The sequence below is a fragment of the Mauremys mutica genome, chromosome 5 (genome assembly GCF_020497125.1).
Source record: "Mauremys mutica isolate MM-2020 ecotype Southern chromosome 5, ASM2049712v1, whole genome shotgun sequence".
NCBI lineage: Eukaryota > Metazoa > Chordata > Testudines > Geoemydidae > Mauremys > Mauremys mutica.
In genome coordinates this window covers 93,959,756-93,968,954 of record NC_059076.1, presented here as the reverse complement: position 1 = coordinate 93,968,954, position 9,199 = coordinate 93,959,756, and positions in this window count along the sequence as shown.

Here is a 9,199-nt window from a genome sequence, read left to right as displayed (position 1 = left end):
TGCACCCTTTTAACTCAGGATTCAAATGTATCATGTCCACCCAAATAGCTTTTCATAGCACTTAATTTACACTGGTATTACAGTCCCTAGAAGGCAGTATATACATTCTTCAGCTGAAACAAAAGTAAGTAACTTGAGAAAGAAAAAGGTAACAGACACCATATTTACCTACTTGAGCAAGCTCCAGTAGCCCGGCTTGACAAGCTCTGATAATAGAACCAGTGTGTTATGTGACATACATGATGGAAAAATAATTTTGTTCTGTTTTGTATACTTCCTGAATTTGATTACAAGTCTGTGGGAAACAGGTCATGATTACCTCAGACATTCTGCTAAATTATGGGAGAATATAAATGGTATAGCGATTTTTTTTTAACCATTAGGTCAATGGTTCAAATGTTGTCCCAGGTGGTTGGAAACTGAAAATTGTTACCATTTGATTGATATTTTCTTTCACATTTGCACATTTCACAGTTGCAAAAGGAGTTTGTGGCTTTTTTTCCCCTCAATTCTAATTTTTAGTGGACAAGAATCCACATCACGAAAACTACTAGCACATCTAGCACCATTGTTGTGGCAAATCTCAGCAAATAGGTCAGGGTGGATTAGTGTAAAGATATGGGTATGAAATCTCCTTTACCCCAAGAGGTGGTCTTTGTATGTTAGGATTGAGGTGCATTGCTGTTCCTTTTCTGTGGCTAATTAGACAACTTCATTTTCCTGTGCCATTACCTGTGTAGCTTTTATGAGCAATAAGTTCAGTGTAATTACTTTTAATTAAAAAAGAAAAAAGTTGAAGTAAAATGGTAAGCTACTGTACAGCAAGAGGCAGATTCTCAACTGGTATAAGTTGTCGTCATAGCTCCAAACGAGTTCTGACCATTCTGACCAGCTGATGATCTACCCCAGGCATTTCCATCTAATAAAAAGTAGCCTTTTAGTTTTGATGCACTTTAGACAAGTGAAATCTATAATCCCATAATGGACCACAGTGCATGACTAGCATGCAAAAGAGCTTGCTTTGTCTCATGGCTAGTGATGTTTGATTATGTATTATTTCATGCTAGATTTCAAGATATAGAGGTTCCTCATAGATGAGAACAAGTGTAAGCTAATCCAGCTCTTGTTCCTTTGATGTGCTATGGCCTCCTATTGAGAGAGTCATATCTTGTCCCAGGAGATGTGATAACGTTTTTTAAAAATGTCTGAAAATAATATCGCTTCTTGCATTGACCTATAATCCTCAGCTCCGTAGCAGGATTGCTATAATCAGAGCTTTACCATCTTGAAACAAGTACACTATAAAGAAAGTTTAAAATGATTGAAATAAAGTATTATAGCCACCCGCATTGCTAATCTACTGTTTTGCCATGGAAACTGAGTGTTTTGTACATTCTCATCTTGTAGGAAACCACCTTAGACTATCCGAGATGTAAAGCTGAAGTGCAAGCCTTGCTTTCCTGAACTGCAAACTTCAAAGAGCACAGAGAAAGTCTTCAAGTATTTATTCATGTGTTTCAGATTCATACCCACAGAGTGGGAGAAGCTGATAGTTTTTGCTGCAACAGACTACTAAATGGCTTCTTCTTCTCTATCACCAACTGTTCATCAGTCAGACTGTCCCTAAAAAATCAGCTTGATATGGCAGAGACAGAGATAAGATTGACATATATAGGAGAACTCTCCTCTTTTTACAAACAGGAAAAATCTGTTGCTTGGTGCTATTTGTTGACTTTCTTTCAGATAGCCTACAGAAAATTAGTGTTAGTAGTGAAAGATAACAGAAATTCTAGTTAAAATACAAAAGAGGTAAGGGAGTTTTAGGATAAGATAGTTTGTAGGAAAGGTGAGGCGCTTTGATTTTTTTTTTAAATTATACTCTCCAACACACTGAAAGTTTTAATTGCCTGTCAACTTGTTTTTTTTTCTGGAGTTTGATTATTCAGATATTATATTTTGGATTGATGACATTAATTTGGATGGGAGTTGATGCAGGCACAGATCTGAGACATGCTTAAGTATTCAGATTCCAAGTATTTATCAAGACAGATCATATTTGCAAATATGTCATTTACTTGGTACCTGTTATTACACAGTAAAGGGGACGTGAGATGACTGTAGCGAAGATTTCGCAGATCAAGGAAGACTAGAGTCAACTTTTGTTTTATGTATTTATTATTTGGTGCAAAATTTATAAAAAGTAATGGTACAGTGAAACCTACTTTCAGCGACCACACAAACTATCAGCAAAAATTGATTGCTTAGAAGAGGTGGATTTGGTTAAACAAAATTGGGCTGGGGGTATAGTAGGAGAAAAAGCAACTGCCTTATAAGTTAAGACAGAGCCACAAAAGTTAGAGTTTTCTTAATATGTTGGGCAGTAGGTGGCAGTGCTGCTACAACAAGGGGTCTCTTAAAGCGAGTAGGGAAACTAAATATGGAGATGCCTCTGAGCTATTGTCTGTGCTGTTCCTCTTTTTTCAGAAATAACAAGATATTATTCATTTAACCATGTGTAGTTAAGTCAATTCAGCAGAGTTCTGAACTGGCTCCACTGAAGTCAATGGGACTCCTTCTACTGACTTCACTGTGTGTTAGATTGGCTCCAGTTGTGCAAGAGAAACCTTGGATTTACTCAACTGGCTGCATAAGACAAGATATACCTGTTAGGAAAAGCACTAACACAAGGGCTCTTGTTGCAGTTTCATTTCATTACCCTACTCCATCTATGTTCCCATATGAAGAGATCAGGTGCATGTTTTGCAACCAGAGAGCAAAGACAGGAAAATGGCTGATTATTACTTAATATATTTCACATAGACCATTGCAACATTAACTGTTTTTATACAACTATTTTTCTGATACTTGCATTTGTGCTTTAAACTACTATAGTAATAATAACTAGACACAGCACTGTATCCTTGACATTGATTTTTGCATAAAGCTAGGGCTGTCAAGCAATTAAACAATTGCAATTAATCACACTATTAATAATAGAATACCATCTATTTAAATAGTTTTGGATATTTTCTACATTTTCAAATATATTCATTTCATTTACAACACAATACAAAGTGTACAGTGCTCACTTTATATTTATTTTTGATAAATATTTGCACTGTAAAAACAAAAGTAATAGTATTTTTCAATGCACCTAATACAAGTACTGTATTGCAATCTCTTTATCATGAAAGCTGAACTTACAAATGTAGAATTATGTACCAAAAAAACCTGCATTCAAAAATAAAACAATGTAAAACTTTAGAGCCTACAAGTCCACTCAGTCTTACTTCTTGTTCGGCCAATCACTCAAACAAGTTTGTTTACAATTGTAGAAGATAATTCTTCCTGCTTCCTGTTTACAATGTCACCTGAATGTGAGAACAGGCTTTCACCTCTGGAGAGATGGGTTCACATCTTGCCTTAGACCATGTGTGAAAATTCCCTCTCACTCTTCATGTGTTCCTTACTGAAAGATTGTCACTCTGCTCCCTAGATGCAGACCTGGACTAGCACAGGTGCTATAAGTTATTTCAATCCAATTCAATGGAAGTTGGTCCAATTTCCTCCCTCATGGTCTCTTCACTTCAGCCTCACGCCACCTGCCTTCTGTGTTCCTCTCCTGTCAGTGTCCCATTTCCATTTTTCTAGTTCCTTCCCAACAAAACCCCACACAATTTTGTTTATTAAAAAAAAATTGTTCAGCCTGCTTCAGGGCTGTTAATTGATCGCAGTTAAGTCATGCGATTAACTCAAAAATTAATTGCAATTAATCACAGTTAAGCAATAGAATACCATGTGACATATTAAATATTTTTGGATGTTTTTCTACATTTTCAAGTGTATTGATTTCAGTTACAACACAATACAAAGTGTACAGTACTCACTTTAGATTATTTTTACTACTACTATTTGTGCTCAAAAATGATAAAAGAAATAGTATTTTTCAATTCATCTCATACAGGTACTATAGTGCAATCTCTTTATTGAGAAAGTGCAACTTATGAATGTAGGGTTTTTTTGGTTACATAACTACACTGCTGACATTTTTGGTTTAGAGCTGGTTCTTTAGAAATCCTGCTCTCACTTTTGCTGATGTAAATCTAGAGGCAAACTACTGAATCGTGGGAGTTACACCCATGTAACTAGGAGCAAAACTTGCCCCAGCCCCCACCATCACTATAGGCATTTTAGGATCACACTGAAGACTACAGGAGGGTGAAAAACCCTTTTATTTTCATTTTCATTTCTATTTAAATATGGACTTGTGCCAATGTAATGAGTTTCAAATGGGTTTAGGATGTGAGCTGCTTTGAAGTTTGTCCCATAGCTGCATCTATATTTACATACTGGGAACATGCACATTTCAGTGGTCACATCCAGGCAGGAGAACATGATGAATTGGAAGTAGGTGTATACATGGTCTTACTCCTGTATATAGCCCAGTACATTGATATAAGGAACAGGAGGTAGTTTTACAAGATTATTACATCCTTCAAGGAAGATGTAATTGATCTGACTCTCAGAACCAGGCCTGGAGCAGAATATTTTATGTGGATAGAAAGGAGAATTAGCAGCACCAAGGGATTTTCTGAGCAATATCAAAAAGAATGACATGGAAAAGGTATAGAGTTGAAGAATCACATTACCACCCTGCTCCAAGTAGTCTGGAGATGCTGTATTAATGTCTAATTTGTCCTCTTCCTTTGTTAACAACAGAACTATTAACAATAAAAACATGAATTCTAACCAAAGCTTTCTTCCCCAGGCCTGGTTGTTCTTGCAGGACTCTTCCCTCTGCCTCCAGAGCCATGCCTACCTCCTTTAATATCATATCCAGGGTGGGGTTAGCAAGCAACACCTGCCACAGTGAGGAATCAATTAGCATTTTCCAGCATGGCACCTTACACTTCCTAAGAGGTTGGGTCAACAGAGGATCGCTGCCATCTGTGACAAGGAAACAAGCCCTAACAGGTTTTTTTTTAAAAATGGTAAAAGCCACAGAATATTATAGAAAGGGGAAGGCTATTGATTGCTTGTAATAAAGATTGTGAAGAGCTTGTACTGTATGGAAACATTGTAACAAAAAAGACTGTACCCAAGGAGCAGACACACGGCTACATCAAATCCATGTCCTCTCTAGGGGCCAGATCTTATTTAAACAGAGCTCCTATTGAAGCAGATGGTTAGAGTGAGAGAATTAATCCTGGAAAAAGACAAGGAAATTGAGTTAAATTTACAAGGGAGGAATTGTTATTTAAAGTGTGTATAAATAAGAGAGTGCTGCTACCTTAGTTTCACAGGAATAATCATTGCTTACCTGACTTCATTGTATATCAACAGCATTTAACATTACAGTATTTAACTCAAACAATCCCAATATATTTTATGATGTGACAGACTCTATACCAAGCAAAGTTGTATAGTTCTACTTGCCTGAGTTATCTCAGGGAACTTGGGGGTGGGGAAGGTGTCACCTGTGTTACAGTTTGATCCAACTTATAATGATGGCTATGTCCCTTTGACTATTATTAGAATGTTGAATATTAAATAGGCACAGAGCCTTCAGGAAAGCATGCCTCAGCCCAGAAGTTAGTGAGCCAAATTCACTCATAGTGTGACTACATTGATTTAATTGGATTCGGCCAAATCTGTATGAAATAGTGCACCAGTTTACATGCCAAATGTTGTGTTCAAATTTTAAAACATTACAATGGGTTGAGATATAAATAAACTGGATCATCAACTTGTGCTTTAAAAGTTATGCCTCCTTTCCGCCTTTCTCAGCAAAGCTAGTATTAATTTGTATCTTAGACACAATAAATATAGCAATTAACTCCATTATGGCATGTTCCAAGGGATTTGCTGTACCATAGTTAACCATAAAAATATCCAAATTAAGTTCACATCCACTTATTATTTAAGCAATACAAAGAATGTCAGAAAGCTAGTTTTATATAGTTTCCATGGGGATTTTTCAAACAGCAATAACAAATGCTTAGATTTGCTTTTACTTAGAACGATCTTTAAGTATGCTTATGGATAAGAACGTACTATTTGAACTGTAATTTGTCCCAAGTGACCAAATAGCATAAAATAACTACATGTAAAATCTACAGGACAGTGTTGTTCAAATATTACAAAAGACCACCAAAATAGTTCTGAACATTTTGCTCAATATTTTTTTCCCAGTTAATACACACACTAGAAAGGAAAAATAGTTCTGCTAGTTTAATATCTCTTGTAATCTACAGGTGGCGCCACAATTTGCACATTAGGCTACCTTCTGGAATGCATTTTGGCCTTCCCATTTCATAACAAAATTCAGAAGTTTATCATGAGGCATTTAAAGCTTCCTGACAATGAAGACTATACATTGGCAATCACCCAAGAGCCCCAGGGCAAGCTGAAGTTATAAGCTTACCTACAGTGTTCGCGGGGGGTGGGGGGGAGGGAAACAATGCATGCAGTCATACTATTTGCTTATACTTAAGTCTGGCTAAAAAACTAATACTTTGCTTCTTGTTTGAGTTTGCTAGCAACCAACAACCTTGGGCAATAATGTTTCTGCAATTACAAACAAAGGGCCAACTTAAACAGGCCACATGTTATGTATGACTTTGCAGGTTGAACTTTGAGGCCCCTAGACTTAATTCATCCAGGATAGCCATTTGTAGTGCATCACAGGACGAAGACTTTTCCACACATCCTTGTGAGAATTTGTTCAAATACTCCACTGTGCTTGCTCTGCATGGCCTCCTAAGCACTCAAGCATGTGCATAACTTTAAATGTGAGTAAACCCATTTGTGTTTAAAGTTATGCATATACCTAAATGCTTTCCTGGATGAGGGCCTAGGTATTGATGGGGCTAGCACACCATTAGTGAAGTTTCTTTCTCTTCACTTACAACATGCTGTACTGACAGGGCTTGCTATCGCCAATGAATCAAAAATTTGGGAGTGTTTATTGCTGTGTAATCAGATTTTCACAGGTCTGATTTGTCATAGATTTAGGAGGTTTTGGACTTGACCCGTTAAAGTGCTAATTTTCTTCACCTCTGCCTCAGCACGTTGCAAGATTGAGCCATTGGGCCCACATCCTCAAAGGTATTTAGGCATCTAACTTCTATTGAAATTAATAGGAGTTAAAAGTGCCTAAATATCTGTTGAGTACCTGGACCTAAGTTGTCAAGAATTACCTCAGGTTTGCACCCTATGCACCAAAACCCTAACAAGTTTCTAAAATGAGACCAAAATGTTTAGTTGATCTTTAGTTGTGAATTACAGATATTGCAGATGGAGTTTTTTCTACAGCTAGACTGCAAGAAAAACTACAAGCATGTACTGCGACCGGGGGTGAAAGTAACTTACAGAACTTACCGGTACTGCTGGAGTCCTGAGGGGGGCATGGCCTCAACCGGAAGAGGCGGGGCCTCTCAAGCTTTAAAGGCCCTGGGGCACTGGCTGTGGCTGGGAGCCCCAGGGCCTTTAAATCAACCCAGGGTTCCCAGCTGCAGAGGTGGCTGGGAGCCCCTGGGGCTCCTGAGCAAATTAAAGGGCCTGGGGCTCTGGCCGCCGTGGAGCTCTGGGTCCTTTAAATGCCCACCGCAGCTCCAGCTGGGATTTAAAGGGCTCGGGGCTCCCGCGACTGCAGGGAGCTCCGAGCCCTTTAAATCCCAGCCCCAGCCCAGCCGCCAAAGCTGCGGGTGGGATTTAAAGGGCTCTGGGCTCTCCGCAGTGGTAGGGAGCTCCGAGCCCTTTAAATCCCAGCCCCAGCCCGGCGTGGAGCCCAGAGCCCTTTTAATCCCGGCTGCGGAAGCCGGTGCAGTCTGGCACGGCGTACTGGCCCCCTACCAAGCCTCACCGCCTTGCACTGGGACCACTCAGATGAGCCCCCACACCTGGACCCCCACCCTGCTGAGCAGGGGTGGCTCAAGACATTTCGCCACCCCAAGCACGGCGGCACGCTGTGGGGGGCACTCTGCTGGTCGCCGGTCCCGTGGCTCCGGTGGACCTCCCGCAGGCAGTCCTGGGGGAGGTCCACCGGAGCCGCGGGACCAGCGCACCCTCCGCAGGCATGCCGCTGAAGGCAACCTGCCTGCCGCCCTCCCGGTGACCGGCAGAGTGCCCCCACATGGCATGCCGCCCCAAGCACGTGCTTGGCGTGCTGGGGCCTGGAGCCGCCCCTGCTGCTGAGCCACAGCCCATCACATGCAGACACTTTCTCCTGAGCCCCAACCACCTTCACCTGGACCCCCCTGAAGGGTCCCATTGCCCCTACACCCAGACCCCCCCAACGAGACCCAGATCCCCCCTGCATACAGACCCCCACTGAGCCACCTGCACCCAGATTGCCTCACACAGAACCCTATCACCCCATACCTGGAGCTCCCCACACACTGAGCCCTTCCACGCTTGGATCCTGCTGGGCTGAGATTACCTGGTGTGGAGTGGCAGGGCTCTTACACTGTGTCAGGGTCCTCACTGTTGAGTTTCTGTCCCGGGGGGGGGGGGGGGAGGAATGGGAAGTGCTGCAGGGTGATTTTCCACCTCCATGCTGCCAGTGGCCTGTGCTCCCCAATGCCATGCTGGAGCCTCCACATTTATTTATTGACAAATAAAATTTTGCAAAATTTTAATTTTTTTTAGTGCAGAATTTTTAACTGTTTGACACAGAATTTTCTCAGGAGTAAACTGTAGAAATTCTGACATGCAAATCATTGTTGGTTACTCGAGTACTTAATTTTAAAGCACAGAGGAGCTCTCTTAATTAAACAAAGAAACAAGAAGCTGCTGGATTGTTTATATAATGCAATATGTACAGCCGATTACTGCAGCTAAATTTACCTTCACATTACACCAATGCATAATTGTAAATAGCCGAGGCAAGTTATAATGTTTCCTTACTGTCTTCATAATTACATGGCAAAAAAGCCTTCTGGTTGGGTTTGCTTTGCTTTTTTCAGCGTAGAGTGTTGTGTTACCACAGTTTGTCCAAACAATGGGCTTGATTCTCACTTACACTACTGCCCCTTTGCATTGCTAGAATGGTGTAAAGAGAATTTGCTCTTCATGAGAATCAGACCCAGTGGTTTTACTTTTGTGCCAGTTTTTGAGATGAGCATGTAGTACAATCAGCAGTTTGTAAGACTGGGCCATAAAACAGAACTCCACAAGTAAATACGGTAAAGTCTTTAAA